This window comes from Patella vulgata, chromosome 3 (assembly GCF_932274485.2).
Source record: "Patella vulgata chromosome 3, xgPatVulg1.2, whole genome shotgun sequence".
Lineage (NCBI taxonomy): Eukaryota > Metazoa > Mollusca > Gastropoda > Patellidae > Patella > Patella vulgata.
This window is the reverse complement of record NC_065881.2, coordinates 89,129,105-89,143,830: the sequence shown is the minus strand read 5'-3', so window position 1 is coordinate 89,143,830 and position 14,726 is coordinate 89,129,105. Positions and strand designations below refer to the sequence as shown.

General features: G+C 39.3%; 1 long non-coding RNA gene across 1 annotated transcript; it reads right to left on the bottom strand.

Moving 5' to 3' along the window:
• Window positions 1–3,435: 3,435 nt before the first annotated feature.
• On the bottom strand, window positions 3,436–13,093 carry LOC126814977 (uncharacterized). The gene is made up of 6 exons (XR_008787635.1): window positions 12,976–13,093; window positions 9,477–10,000; window positions 8,656–9,012; window positions 7,341–7,503; window positions 5,323–5,474; window positions 3,436–4,428 (listed from the first exon to the last, which is right to left on the bottom strand). It is a non-coding gene; the product is annotated as an uncharacterized LOC126814977 (long non-coding RNA).
• Window positions 13,094–14,726: the final 1,633 nt, after the last annotated feature.

Here is a 14,726-nt window from a genome sequence, read left to right as displayed (position 1 = left end):
CGCCAAAAGATGATCTTAATCAGACTGCATAAACGATATCACAGAAATCAATTTGATTTAAATACAGATCTACATTTCGTTTTTGTTTTATACTTTCGAGGGCCTACACTACATGAAGATCTGACCAGTTGTTTTGGGGGGTCGCGTCATAGGTCATACGAACCGCTTTTGACCCTATGACGTCAGACATTTACTAAACAAATCAGCATTGATCTTTCTAGTGGATTACCCATAGTTCCGTGCCCACCACGCCAAAAGCTCGCTGTAACAGACCATTTCATTGGCTAATCCCACACATCATCCAGAACACGTCAATGACAACAACTCTTCCAGATCCTAGTGTAGTAAAGACAAGTAAAGCGAAATTGTGAACTATAAAAAACGAAACGTAGCGATCTTTAGCTTTCGGAGGAAACTTATGAGGATGTACGTGCCAAATAAATCTATATATCTGCCATACTGACATACACACATTTCATTTGTGTGAGTGTGGCGGACAATGACCTGTTAATCCCCCTGTCAACGTCCTGCTTTTCCATTTGGTCGAACTAGACGAACGAGGTGCCAATGTCTGGCCATATAGGCATCTACATACTAACCTAGGATGCACAGAGGTGTGCGTCTGCCGGGTTCGAGTCCCCGGTGACCCCTAGAATGACCCCCAAAATGGGTTTACATTCGAGGTACCGGTCAAAACCAATTTTAAATTAAAGAGTGCATCTCACTGACTACGAAACTGCCCATAACAGACCATTTTGACCCTGGGTGGCCCAAACTGACATCCTAAATATGGACCACAGAGGGCCTGAAAAAGGGCTATATTCATACATTCGGGGTACCAGTTGAAACTAATTTTAGATGAAAAAGTATGTCCAGCTGAGTACTAAATTTAGGCCCCTGGAATGACCCAAACTGACACCCAATTCTAAATGAAGGGTACATCTCACTCGTGATTATTGGTTAGATCTATATCATAGAGCCAACTTCAAGTTTACTCTAAGGTCACGAGATGTGAACAGGGCTAGCCCTAATCCCAACCTTAATCCTAACCCTGGACCTAGCCCTAACGCCCACCCTAATCCTGTACCTAGCCCTAACGCCCACCCTAACCCTGAACCTAGCCCTAACAGCTGCCCTAAACCTAATCTACAATCTCACCAACAATGACGTGTCTTAACCTTATTTACGTCTCAGCGACCTTGACGAAACATTTAGTTGGCCTTAACAAATAGATCTAGTCTTGATTATGCTCATATTTATACAGATGGTTCTAAAGATGGTGATCGGGAAGCCTCGGCTACTGTAACGTCTTCTGAAACAAGAATGTGGACACTGTCATGTTTCTTTGGCAGTTAACACATTTTGATTGAGTGCAAGCATACTAAAGACATTAGATTAAATCATTACCGTTGCTACTCTTTACACCAATTATTTGCGAAGTCGGGTATGTATAAATTACTAGACTTTTTAAAACGGCAATTTCTACAGGAAATTTTAATGGTATATTTGTGATTTTTATTCTTATTATTTAGTTATATATACATAAACTGTTGTGATAATTGTTATAAATTGATATTCACTGTGATATTTGTTTTTAATTATATACTAAACAGCAAAAGAAACGCCAGGTTGGTATGTTACTCAGAATAGACGCATTGCATAAAACTTGCCGAATGTTTTTATTGTATACCTGAGCAATAAGGCTCCTTCACAAACACAGAATTGAACCCAGGAAATGTTCTCAAAAACGCAACCTGACTTCTAAGATAGTAATGTGTTCTCCATGATTTTAATGTAACTCATGTTGCACGTGCTGTTCACCGGGACCAGCCCTAAAATGCACCCCATGCCTTGTTGAATCAACATGCCACGACCCACGACAGCTCAGAGGAACCGGGCCATCTACAGGCTTCGGCAACGCTTTCGGGCCACCAACACCACGGATGATCGCCCGCCGAACTGGTAGACCAAGGGTTACCACAAGGCGACAAGACCGCCAAGGTGTGCAACAGCACGTGCAGAATCCCTTTACACAGGCACCTCAGACAGCACGCCAGACAGTGGGAATACACGGAAGACCCATCAGTACCGATACAGTGCGCCGACGCCTCACCAGAGAGAACATCAATGGCCGTAGACCTTACCGTGGACCGATCCTCACCCCTCGCCATCGACGTGAACGTCTACAGTTTGCCCAACAAAACCAGAACTGGCAACACGGGCAATGGAGAACTGTTCTGTTCTCAGATGAGAGTCGGTATTGCGTATCAACTGCAGATGGCAGGACCAGAATATGGCGTCGACGTGGCCAGCGTTATTTTGACCAATGTGTCATGGAACGAGACTCATGGGGAGGTCCAAGCATAATGATTTGGGGTCCTGTGGTGTTCCAAAATCTTAGTCCAGGGAGAGAAGGCGGCATCACAGCAGTGCGCTACATCGATCAAGCTCTCAGACCCCACGTCATTTCGCACGTCATCGAAAAAACGTTTTCCAGCATATCAACGCCCGTGCCCACACCGCCAGAGGTACTCGGATCTTTCTACAACAGGGGGGGGGGGGCGCTGAAAAAATTTTCGACCATAAAAAAAAATAGATATACATTGTCTGTCAATATTACAGCACCTCTGAGAATACTCCCCCGCCCCCCTGTTGTTGCTCTGAGCTAGTTACGGTCCTGGACTTAATAACGTCGTACCGAGACCAAAGTCAGCTGATTGATTGTGCTGCTGTTATTGACACTTGCGGTGGACGCACTGTTCACAAACAATGTTTTGATCCATTTAGTAAGTCGTTCTCTAGAATGATTTGGGTGTTCGACCCCTGCATTGGCCGAGAAAGTTCATCCAGATTTTTCGACGTGGTTTCCCCTTGTCAGTGATGCAGGACGGAGGGCCTGCCGAGGACAGCTGTCTAGTCCTTCGGATGAGACGAAAAACCGAGATCCCGTGTAAACATTGGAATGCACGTAAAAGATCCCTTGGCAGTTGGAATTCGATATAAGAGTAGGCGATAGTGCCGCTGCCCGGGCAAAATTTCCCTCATAGCACACTGTATGGCGTATTCCCGTCTTCATTAGCCCAGTATAAGAGCAGAACAGTAGGACGTTAAACCCCATTTCATTTCATTTAGAATGATTTGATTAAAGTGCCTCTCTGATTTTGAAATCGTACTGACGTTTTTTTGGGGTTTTTTTTTTTGCTTTTTATTTATATATAGAATAAATAAAAGTTAAAAATGCCTAAAGAAAGTACTATAGTTTAATTGTCTATATGTTTCGCCTGAGTTTGTCAAGACATACAATCTCAGCGTAGATACACGATAGATAAATAAAAATAAAAAATAAAACCACTTTACTTCATTCTGACATACATTAAATCATATAAACTAGCTGTCTGCCCTCTATAGGCGTCCTCAGGTATCAATAATGTACACTACAGGTGTAATGAGATGAAATAAATGTCCATAGATCAATTATGTAATTTGGTTATTCAATTTGAAAAAGTCTTTCAATATTCACACAAACAGACCAATTCTTTAGAAATAAGCCAAGGAATTATCGAAGCAGGATAAGCGGAAGCCATGATTGAATTTGTTTCAGGTAACACTAGTGTTGTCTCGAGACTCTTCATTGAATAAAAATAAAGCTGTAATTATCTCCCCTTTGAGCGTAATACTTTATTCGAGGTCAAAAGTTAGTAAATTAGTTACACTAGTGTTACATTACGTCATAACTATTAATTACACGACATTGGGTGTCACCCATCGTCCAAATGTGTCAATGTAAGCCTTTTTAATCTCTTCAACTAATTATACAGGATCGACCATGTTGACGTTTGTCATAGTAAAGCTGTGATTTGGTTAATTTTCTTGTATATGTATCATTGTCAGACTGTAATTTGTCGAGGCCCTGTACACGTAGAAGTGTTTCACGATCAGGCAGTAAAAGGCCCAGACTCTGTTGTAATTTGACTTTATCTTGTAAACGTGTTGTACAGTCAGAATGTGATCTACCCAGGCCTTGTTGTAATTTGACTGTATCTGGTAAACGTGTTACACAGTCAGAATGTGGTCTGCCCCGACTCCGCTGTAATTTGACTTTAACTTTTAATCTGGTAAGGTTTTGTTGTAATCTGTCCAGGTCTGCTTGTAATTTGTCGTTATCTTGTTTCTGGTGGTCCAGTTGTTCTCGTAAGTTCCAAATAACCAGTTCTTTCTCTGATTCCAGTTCTTGAAGTTTTTCTTTATATTTGTTAGCTTCGTGTTCTTTGAATGTCTGAATTTCCGTAGAATGAACCGACTCAGATTTCAATGCACCATTTTCTACCTTTAGGTCAATGATTTCTAATTTCAAGGTTCGTATTTCATTCTCAAGGTCTTTTACCCGTTTTTCTTTCATCGATTGTCTTTCATTGCTGAATTCCCCATCTTAAAAATACAAATTAATAATTAAAAATAGTTTTAAAGGTCAATTTTGGCGGATTTTGTATGAATTATTTCACCACAAGATATTCGGGTTTTTTTTAAAATGACAGAAGTTTCTGATTTAGAATCTGTAAATGCAATTTTGATCTGATTTTGTAGTCTGTTTTTTTTTTATTTTTACCACAATAGTTCCACAAAATATTGGACATAGAAAAAAAATCAATTTTTCCAAATACAAAATTTTTGGCTTGTAATGATTTTGACCTGTGGTGCTTTTTCACCACACGAGCTCCACACGATATTTATAAGTCGGATTAATATTATCCAATGAAATGAAATGAAATGAAATGGGGTTTAACGTCCTACTGTTCTGCTCCAAACTGGGCTAATGAAGACGGGCATACTCCATACAGTGTACTATGAGGGACATTTTGCCCGAACAGTGTCACAGCGGCACTACGGCCTACGCTTATATCGATTTCCAACTGTCAAGGGATCTTTAACGTGCACGCCAGTATGTACACAGGACCTCGTTTTTTCGTCCCATCCGAACGAATAGAGAGCTGTCCTTGTCAGGCCCTAGGTCCTCATCACTGACAAGGGGGAATCACGCCGGAAAATCTGGATGAACTTTCTCGGCCAATGCAGGGATCGAACACCCGATCTCCAGGCTAGCAAGCCAGCGTCTTACCCACTTAGCCGTCGTGATCCCCCTTGAAATTAACCGAAATATACTTGATCGTATTTGATTAATGTGGATTCATTCGGTTGAAATAAAACATCTTATTAAATATCACGTAATATACTTTATCATATTTGATTAATGTGTGGATGTGGATTCAGAGCACTGAAAAAAGAGTATAATATTGTCAATTGATTAATATATTGAAACATTACCTGTGATACGATGAAATGTAAATGCGTCAGATTTAACTGGATCAGAATCAATGAAACCACTTTGTACGACATCTTGAAGACAGCTTCGCAATCCCTCCTCATCATTTGAACCGAGTGATATGAGATGAAAAGTTACTTCAACACATCCTTTCCTGTAAATAGGTTACAATAAACATATTATATTAGGGGTGAATTTAGTTCATGAGTGGCATAATTATTATAATACAAAGATATACAACAACCATTAAAGATATATTCCTTAAAGTTGCAATTTCATATTTTTAAGTTATGTTTTTAAAATTTATTAAAATAAAGCCTTAAAATAGATGATATCTATAAACAGTCTTACCTTGTTAAAAATAATCCTATTAATCCTATAATTCACTATTGCCAGTTGAGAAATTGGCAAAAATATCATTTTCATCTTCACGTTTGAGGGAGAGAGAGAAATGGGGTTTAACGTCCACTCGACACAAACTAGGTCATTTCGGGACTAACACATGGTTCAATTTTATTTCTATAATTCGCTTGCGCGTAGGGGTCTTTCGCAGTGGGAGGAAACCGGAGGACCCGGAGAAAACCCACGAGGTTGGACAGGCGACCCTACTCCTTGCCACGTACAACCGGGGAATTGAAACCCCGCCAGATGACTCAATGGCAGACCGTATGATACAGCGCGCGCGTGCTAACCATTCGGCCATCCACCCACCCCATCTTCATGTTTGAAGATAACTACTCCAAGGTGGAGAATAGAAAACAAGGGGGTAATTGGGAAGTAATTGTGTTACTATTTCCGGTGTAACTGAGTTTTAAGTGTGAGAATGACAGCTATGATTGTATAATAGTGAGTTGACAACCTATTGAGCAAAAGACATAGAAATAATTATGTTTTGACTTTCTTAGAAAATATGAAATTGTAACTTTAAGAGCTAAATCTTCTTAATGCAGATCTTTCGTTTGGCCTCAAATGTTAAATAAATAATTAATTATACATATATTTACATGTCAGAAACATAATCAACTCTCTAAAACTTCAGGTGGTCTTAATTTTCAACAGATTTCAATACGATTGGCAGTTATTGATTTAATTAAAAAATAGAAAATCGAGAATATAATTTCAATCGAGACTACACTGATTTGCAAATGACGAGAATTCGGTTCAGAATGGATAAATTTGAACATATTCCCTTTTCATTATCTTTTTTTGTAATTATTATAGCATGAACTCTCAGCTCTTTATCTAAATCTTACATAATGCATCTTTAATTGTTACCTAACCAAATAAGACGTGGTATTAGCTATTCCAGGAACAGTAACCCTATCTTGTCTCACACTAATTTCATGTTTCATGTGTGTACGTTTAAAGTTGCAATTTCATATTTTTAACTTATATTTTTAAAATTTATTAAAATAAAGCCTCAAAATAGATGGTATCTATAAACAGTCCTACCTATTAATCCTATAATTCACTATTGATAGTTGAGAAATTGGCAAAAATATCATTTTCATCTTCAAATTCAAACGTTTGAAGATAACTACTCCATGGTGGAGAATAGAAAACAAGGGAGGTAATTGGGAGGTATTTGTGTTATTATTTCCGGTGTAAATTAGTTTTTTAAGTGTGAGAATGACACCTATGATCGTATAACAGTGAGTTGACAACCTATTGAGCAAAAGACATAGATATAATTATGTTTTGACTTTCTTAGAAAATATGAAATTGCAACTTTAAGTTTCGTTAATAACTGGGCACCTTCAGACAAACGATACAACAAAATAATCTATGCTAACAAAATAGTGCAAAAGAGTGCAAACTTCACACAGTGGACTCAATCTGCCGAAGGGTGAGAGGGAGTGTGGTGGGTGTGACATGGGTAAGCGAAGCGGAGGGGGAGGGGTAACATCCACTCAAAACCAGCAAGATCAATTTTGAAGTAATATATCGTATAATTCTAAATCGCGTAAGATCGCAACTACACCCACCACATAGACAACTCGGTTGCAAGGTTTTAACTTACTCTAATTTCTTTACAACCACAAATTGTTGTCCTGGTTTGTCCTGGTAAACCTGTTCAATATTATTTTCACATCTTTTTACAAATTCTTTATATTTAGGACTGGTGTTGTCTATTAATTCATAAAACTTCTGTCCACTGTACTTGATCTTTCCTTTATAGATACCTGAAATATAGAAAATTACTTCAATAAACATTCAGACAAAGTGTTAAAATGCTTTGTTTTGTAGGCATCCACAAGATTGTAAGGCTTTACGTAAGCTGGGATTTGACAACGAAAGACAGGCACATCGGGAATTATTGAGCCTTTAACGGTGGAAAATAAGATATTTAAATCCCGTTGTTCTATGGGCATTCAAAAAGATTGTAAGACTTTGACATAAGCGGGAATTTTACAACAAAAGGTAGCCAACATCAGAAATTACTGCGATTTTATCGGTGGAACAAAGACATATAAATTCGGATCATTAGCACGCCCTGGTAACAGTGAAAAGTTATCCTCGGTATCCCCAGTGGTCGTATTTCGTTCTACCCCTCTATACCATTGGTTCATCCATACGGTATTCATGTATTCAGATTATCAACCCGTGATCGTAGCCTGATTCTAAAAATTAATCAACGAACAGTTTACAAACCAGTCTTAGCCCCATCGTTTAAGTTCATAACAATATGTCGACTTGTTCGTTCGATTATGAGAAAGTTTGCAAAACAAATAATACACACACAAAGAGATGCCCTTAAAATCTTTTTGATGGGAAAGGTGTCTTTGTGTCAGTTTTTATGTATTTCACTTATTTTTTCATTTGTCGATAAAAATAACTAAATTTCCATGGGCAGATAATCTGAATAGGTATCTCCCCCATGTATGAACCCATGGGTTAGTTGAGTAGAACGGAATGAGGCCACTGGGATGTGCCAGGTTTATAATTGAATCACTTTGATAATCAATCTCTTTACACAAAGTCAATCGTTATAGACGGCAACGCTTGACCATACCGTACACGTTACGTTACGTTGTAGATTATCTGCGTTGCCGTTGATGCGCTGCGTTGGCCATCCAAATGCCCTGGCCTGAATCCGGGGGCAATCTTGGGCGTAAAATCCATCAAACGGATTCATCAGTGCAGAATCTTAACGATTTGGAAGAGACAGGAATGGGTCAGACTAAAACAGGCCCAACGTCTTATGCAGTTGATCCAGGCTGGCAGAGAATGCAGCAGATATTGAGTTTTTGGGTCTATGTTTCCTACCAAGTCAAACATTACCACTAAATGTTACGATACGTTGTTCTCTGTATACCTGATAATACTATACATACCACATTCAGGTTATAAAGTCTTTATAATCCAGGTATAGCCACATCGTTCTAGAGCCACCAGGAATTGAATGTATGCATGTGGTCCTTTTCTGCGTAAAATAATCAACATATTCATAACACATTTGTATCTTCCTTTGGTCTCTAATCTATTCAATAATGATTCATATTCATCGTCGTCGAAAACAAACTGGGAATACAGTTTATTTATAAGTTCTATGGCATCAAGTTCATTTACAAGATAATCCGTGTGTCTTTGCAGTTTCCATCTATCATCTTTAGGTATCAACCCTCTTTGGTGATCAACAGGTATAATCGCTTCTATAGTTTCTTCTTCTTCCACTTTATCTTTTGAATATACTGTAATTGACATCAAGGGGGATACTTATAGTCTGTTTAATAATAAAAGGAGAGAGGGAGAGAGAGAGAGAGAGAGAGAGACCGTGTAATTTCGGAACTAGCATATGTTTCTATTTTATTTCAATAATCCGCTTGCGCGTAGGGACTTCAGCTGTACAGGGAAACCGGGGGACAGGCGATCCTACTCCTTGTGGCGGGGAATCAAAACCACACCACTTGACTCAATGGCAGATCTTCCGACCTTCGGTTCAACCAGACACACGAACAAAACCCGTACGGCAAACCCGCGGTCAAGATACACAAAGTAAATAGACGTTGCAAACGCAAGTGAATAGATCAGAGAGGCTACTGTAAGCGTCCATTTCGCTGTACAATCCCAGGCCGGTAGTAATACAGGCTTCAGTGAATAAGTGAAACAATTCATCAAAGACAAAGGGAAGAAGGGTGTGCAGATGATAACGTACCTGTTTTTAAATTGTTATCATGTGAAGATTGGTTAGACGCCACTTCCTCTTCAATTGGCTTGTTATCCACAGCTGTTTTGCTATCCACATCTTTAATTATATTGCTATCCGTCTCTGTTGGTATTGGGCATATCTTCGTGTCCTTGTCACTTGAGATTAATTCTCTATTTAATGTGATGTTATTGTTGACCTGGTCTCTGTTTACTTGGAATGATTGGTCAACCTTACCGTCCATGATGGATTCATTTTGACTGTTGTGATCATTGGTTTTAAATGAGTCAGAATCAACATATTGAAGAGCACTTAATTTTTCCGTTATCTGTTTTAGCTTCTGCTCCGGTATTTCCTTTTCAGACTGTAATTCCTGCCCTTCCTCATCGCCTACTTCAAAACCACAATCCTGATCTTTCATCGTTCTGTTGTTCTCCATCTTGGTATCTGTTACGATTTCCTTGATTGTTTTACCTTGATTGATGGATACTATCTGATTTACTAAAATCTGTTGATCCATTTTGTTGCATGTGCTGTGAATATATAGAGAACACAAATAATAATGATAGCCACGCAAAGCGTTGGATATGCCCACACAAAAGTTTATCTCAACTGCAACTTATCCGAAAGGACAACTTGGACGATAAGCACATTTGAAGATCAATGAATAAATCTCATCTCGAGGAATCATCTTCATATGACCCTATTCCTTCTAATCGATATCAAAATTCTGTCACAATTCTCTGTCGCTATAGAGGGGGGGGGGTGAATAACTCAGGTACAGCAGGCTGCGGATTATAAATATCAATAATGATCATGATCCCAATTCTTCAAGACAAGGTTATTACGTCAAAGGGGCGTAACTCGAGAACAGGGGGTCATGGAATGTAAAATGAAATGAAATGAAATGGGGTTTAACGTCCTACTGTTCTGTTCAGAAACTAGGCTAATGAAGACGGGCAAAAATTTGTTAAAAACTATAGCCTCTATCGCGTTCACAAGGGGGTGGCCCTGGAAAGGAAAGTCGCAGAATGCTTAATGTCGATAGGGTTCATTCTTGCAATGCAATTGGGGCAGGGGGTAACTCGGGTACGGACAGTGACACTACGCCGAATACCGATTGGGTCCCTCGTCTGATGACCACAATGCTTTACACTTAATCTGAAAATCATTTGTCCGAATCTAAAGCCACTATCCCGGTCGACAAAGTGGGTATAACTCCGGATCGAAACGTAGCAGTATACGGAAAGTCGATAGGGTTCCTCCTCTGATGGTCCCAATGCTCACTGGACAGTCATAGAATGCTGAATATCGATAGGATTCGTTCTCCCATGATGACAATGCTTCACACAAATTTCGAAAAGAATCCGTCGAAAACGAAAGTCTCTATCCCGTTCACAAGGTAATCTGTAAAACAGGGATTACTCCAGAACGAAACGTAACAGAATGCTGAAATCGACAGGGTTCCTCTTCTTATGACCACGATGTTGGAAAGAATCTGCCAAAACTCTAGCCTCTATCGCGTTCACAGGTCAAGTCAACACTATAGCTTACAAGAGCTGGTTGAAAACTTCTAAGCCTATCTGTGAAGGACCTGTACAGAGTCTATGGTTTCTATTTATTTTTCTACATAGTCCCCTTCGAGATGCTGCAAGACCTAGATGCTGGTCAGGAAGCAATTTTCCACAGCCATTCTAAACAAGTCGTTCGTAGCGGACACGACGTCATGTTTCTTCTACAAATTGAAAACAAGTATGGCAGTCGTTTAGGGCGTTACCTTTTTTTTCTTTAATTATTTCTGTAGTTTTGTAATCGGAGTTCAGCTTTAAGATGCAGTATATTCAATCACAACGTGAAGCTGTCATTAATGTAGAATGTCAGAATGGCATTTAAAGATACGTCCTAATCAGTTAAAGAATTACAAATGCAACCAGAGACAATACTAGACGATCAAAGGCTGTTCCAAAATATGTAGTAAGAAACTATGCATGGTTATACGCCGGATGTGGCAACCGGCGTTGCTATATGACCGATCTCCACGTCTGACAGACGACCCATGGTGCTACAGAGATAAAACACTCGTTTGGGCAAAGAAATAGGTCACTACCAGACAAAACCTAATTTCTGAAAATAGACTATGTTCAATCTATTTCCTTTCTCGAAAACCCGGTCCGAATAGCCATACTACGCACGCATACTTTCACTAAAGTCGCGGTCATCAAGCGATATTTCTTATTGTATATATGCTTGGCCGATTCACCATTATTGTATGGTGAGACATTGTTTGTCGGGTTGATTTCCGCTCATGTCGTCATAATGTTCGGGTTCGAAGAATTTCGAGAAATGTTTTTGGAGAAATGTTTTTAGAGATTTGCAAGATTTATATTTGGAGATTTGTATTAGGAAATTTGTTGTTCGAGATTTGTTTTTCGTTGTATTTCTCTGGGGAAATGTAAATGGAGGCTAATTTTTTGATTTTCTAAAAATAATATTATCTTTACATTAAAATACAAACATTCATTTTACAAATGTTAATTTTAGTGTACAAAAGTCGAAATACGACAAAAAATGAAGAAATAAGAATTAAGGACTGTGAATTAAGAACTAAGAACACTGAATAAAGAGCTGTTTGGTCTTCCATAACAAATGCCCTCTAGCCTGCTCCAACCAGCCCAGCATTTCGTGGTCCCAGCGGGAGTTATACTATATAAATATTCAGTTTTTATGCCCCCGCGGAACTTTTCTTCATCATGCAAAATGAGCGGTCACTAAAGCCGAACGCACACAATGGAACATTTTAGCCGAACATTCGTGAAAACATTGTTCCGATCAATTTGTTCACCGGCTGCTGGTTCAAAAAGCATGAACAAATCACATGACATTCAACTATCATGTGATTTGTAAGCCCTTTAGAAACCATGTGTTGGTAGCAAAGAGAGAGAGAGAGATTGGGTTTAGCAACCACTCGACACAAACTAGGTCATATCGGGACTAACATATGGTTCAATGTTATTTAATTAATTCGCTTGAGCGTAGGAGTCTTTAGCAGTGGGAGGAAACCGGAGGACCCGGAGAAATCTCAAGAGGTTGAACAGGGCGACCCCTACTCCTTGTCACGTACAGGTGGGAAATCGAAATCACACCATTTGACTTAATGACAGACTTTATGATACAACGCGTACTCGTTAACCATTCGGCCACCTAACCCCCATGACGGTAGCAATGACGTATGCTAATATATATACGTCATTGGCCGGTAGTGTAGTGTTAGAGCTAAAACATTCGTTCGTCTGAGGAAAAGAATAACAAAAACATTAGTTTCGTGCTTTTGTTCGTCGACATAAATGTTCCATCGCCCGCATTCGGGTTAAGCCTCCGATTTGTAGCATTGATATTATAACATGTTACTTCGGTCTAGTCTGAATCCAACAGGGCGTGGCGATGTTGTCATGACTACGTCTTCAAGTCTATTAAATACAGAAATCCGATATAAAATACATAAACATACCGTTATATAGATGTATAGCTCAGCTCTTGGGACTTAAACGCTAATAAAGTTCCTTTATACTGATCTAATATTGTCCTATATACTAATAAGCCTACACTATATCGTCATTGGTTTCAAGGAGGATTTCCATTACTTAATATAACTTTCCGGTTACAATTCACAGTAATAGATCGACTCAACATTTGTTTTAAAATTATATAATATATTTGGTCGGGATGTCTGAATTGGTTTGAGAGGTAATGAAATGAAATGGGGTTTAACGTCCTACTGTTCTGCTCCTATACTGAGCTAATGAAGACGGGCATACGCCATACAGTGTGCTATGAGGGAAATTTTGCCCAAGAAGCGGCGCTACAGCCTACTCTTATATCGAATTCCAACTGCCAAGGGATCTTTTACGTGCACGCCAATGTGTACACGGGACCGCGGTTTTTCGTCCCATCCGAACGACTAGACAGCTGTCCTTGTCAGGCCCTCCGTCCTGCATCACTGACTAGGGAGAACCACGCCGGAAAATCTGAATGAACTTTCTCGGCCAATGCTGGGATCGAACACCCGACCTCCAGGCTAGCGAGCCAACGTCTTACCTACTTAGCCACGTGATCCCCCTTCTATATTCTATAATTAATATTTAAATAACAGTGTCATCATCTGAAATTGATAAAACTGTATCGTATATGGAGGTGATCGATTGTCATTCGGAACGTTCCGATTTAACGGAATTGCAATCGGGTGACGCTGTTAATTCAATCCTGTCACAGTTCTGTCAGTCCTGACTGTCATGGTTGGTTGAGATATTTTCTCATGCAGTCAGTGCATGCGTTCTAGCCCCAAATCCCATTTTCACTCTATTGTCAGTTAGTGCAAAATGATAAGGCCAGCTCAATTTTCGTCATAGGTCACGAGATGTAAACAGGGCTAGCGCTAATCCCTACCCTAACCCTAAACCCTAGATCTATCCCCAATGTTTACCCTAACCCTAACATATAATCTCGTGCTTTACCCTTATTTACATCTCAGCGACCTTGCCAAAAATTGAGCTGACCTTAACAAATAGATTTAGCCCTCGATTGTCACTATTTTTGACAGAATTCAATTCCGGAACGTTCAATCGAGTATCGCCTATAAGTAACTAAGTAAGTTGATTGCATAGAAACGCCCACGGGGAGCAGCATTCAAATACTAAATGAAAGAAAAATCACATAAGAACAAATATACATGAACATAGATATAAACGTTGCCTTGTTCACTACTGATTCAAGGCCGATGTGTGAAGAAACCTAAATCGAATATAATACCTAATTCAATCTTATAAATCAGAAAGTACGCTCTCAACAATAACGAAGAAAATATACATGACTAGAATCTATACGAACACATGTAGAATATATTAGAACATTCACATTTATTTAGTGATATATAGATACATATATACATAAGGACAGATCCTGTCAGGTAACATCTCTTGAAGTAAGAACAAAACACACAAAACGGCAGATTTCGCGAGATATACACCTTCGGGGGTTAAATAGATTTTTGGAGAGAATTGGATAGACAATTTCCTTCCGAAGATTTTCGTACTTTGTGCATTCAAGTAGGAAATGTTTTTCATCTTCGACGACAGAAAGGGTACACTGGTTACATAGCCTTTGTGGAACAGGTATATTTTTGTACCTCCGTCTTTCTATCTCCAGCTGATGTGATCTCAGTCGAAGAGATGACATGGCACTCCTGTGGTGTTTGTTAGTAAC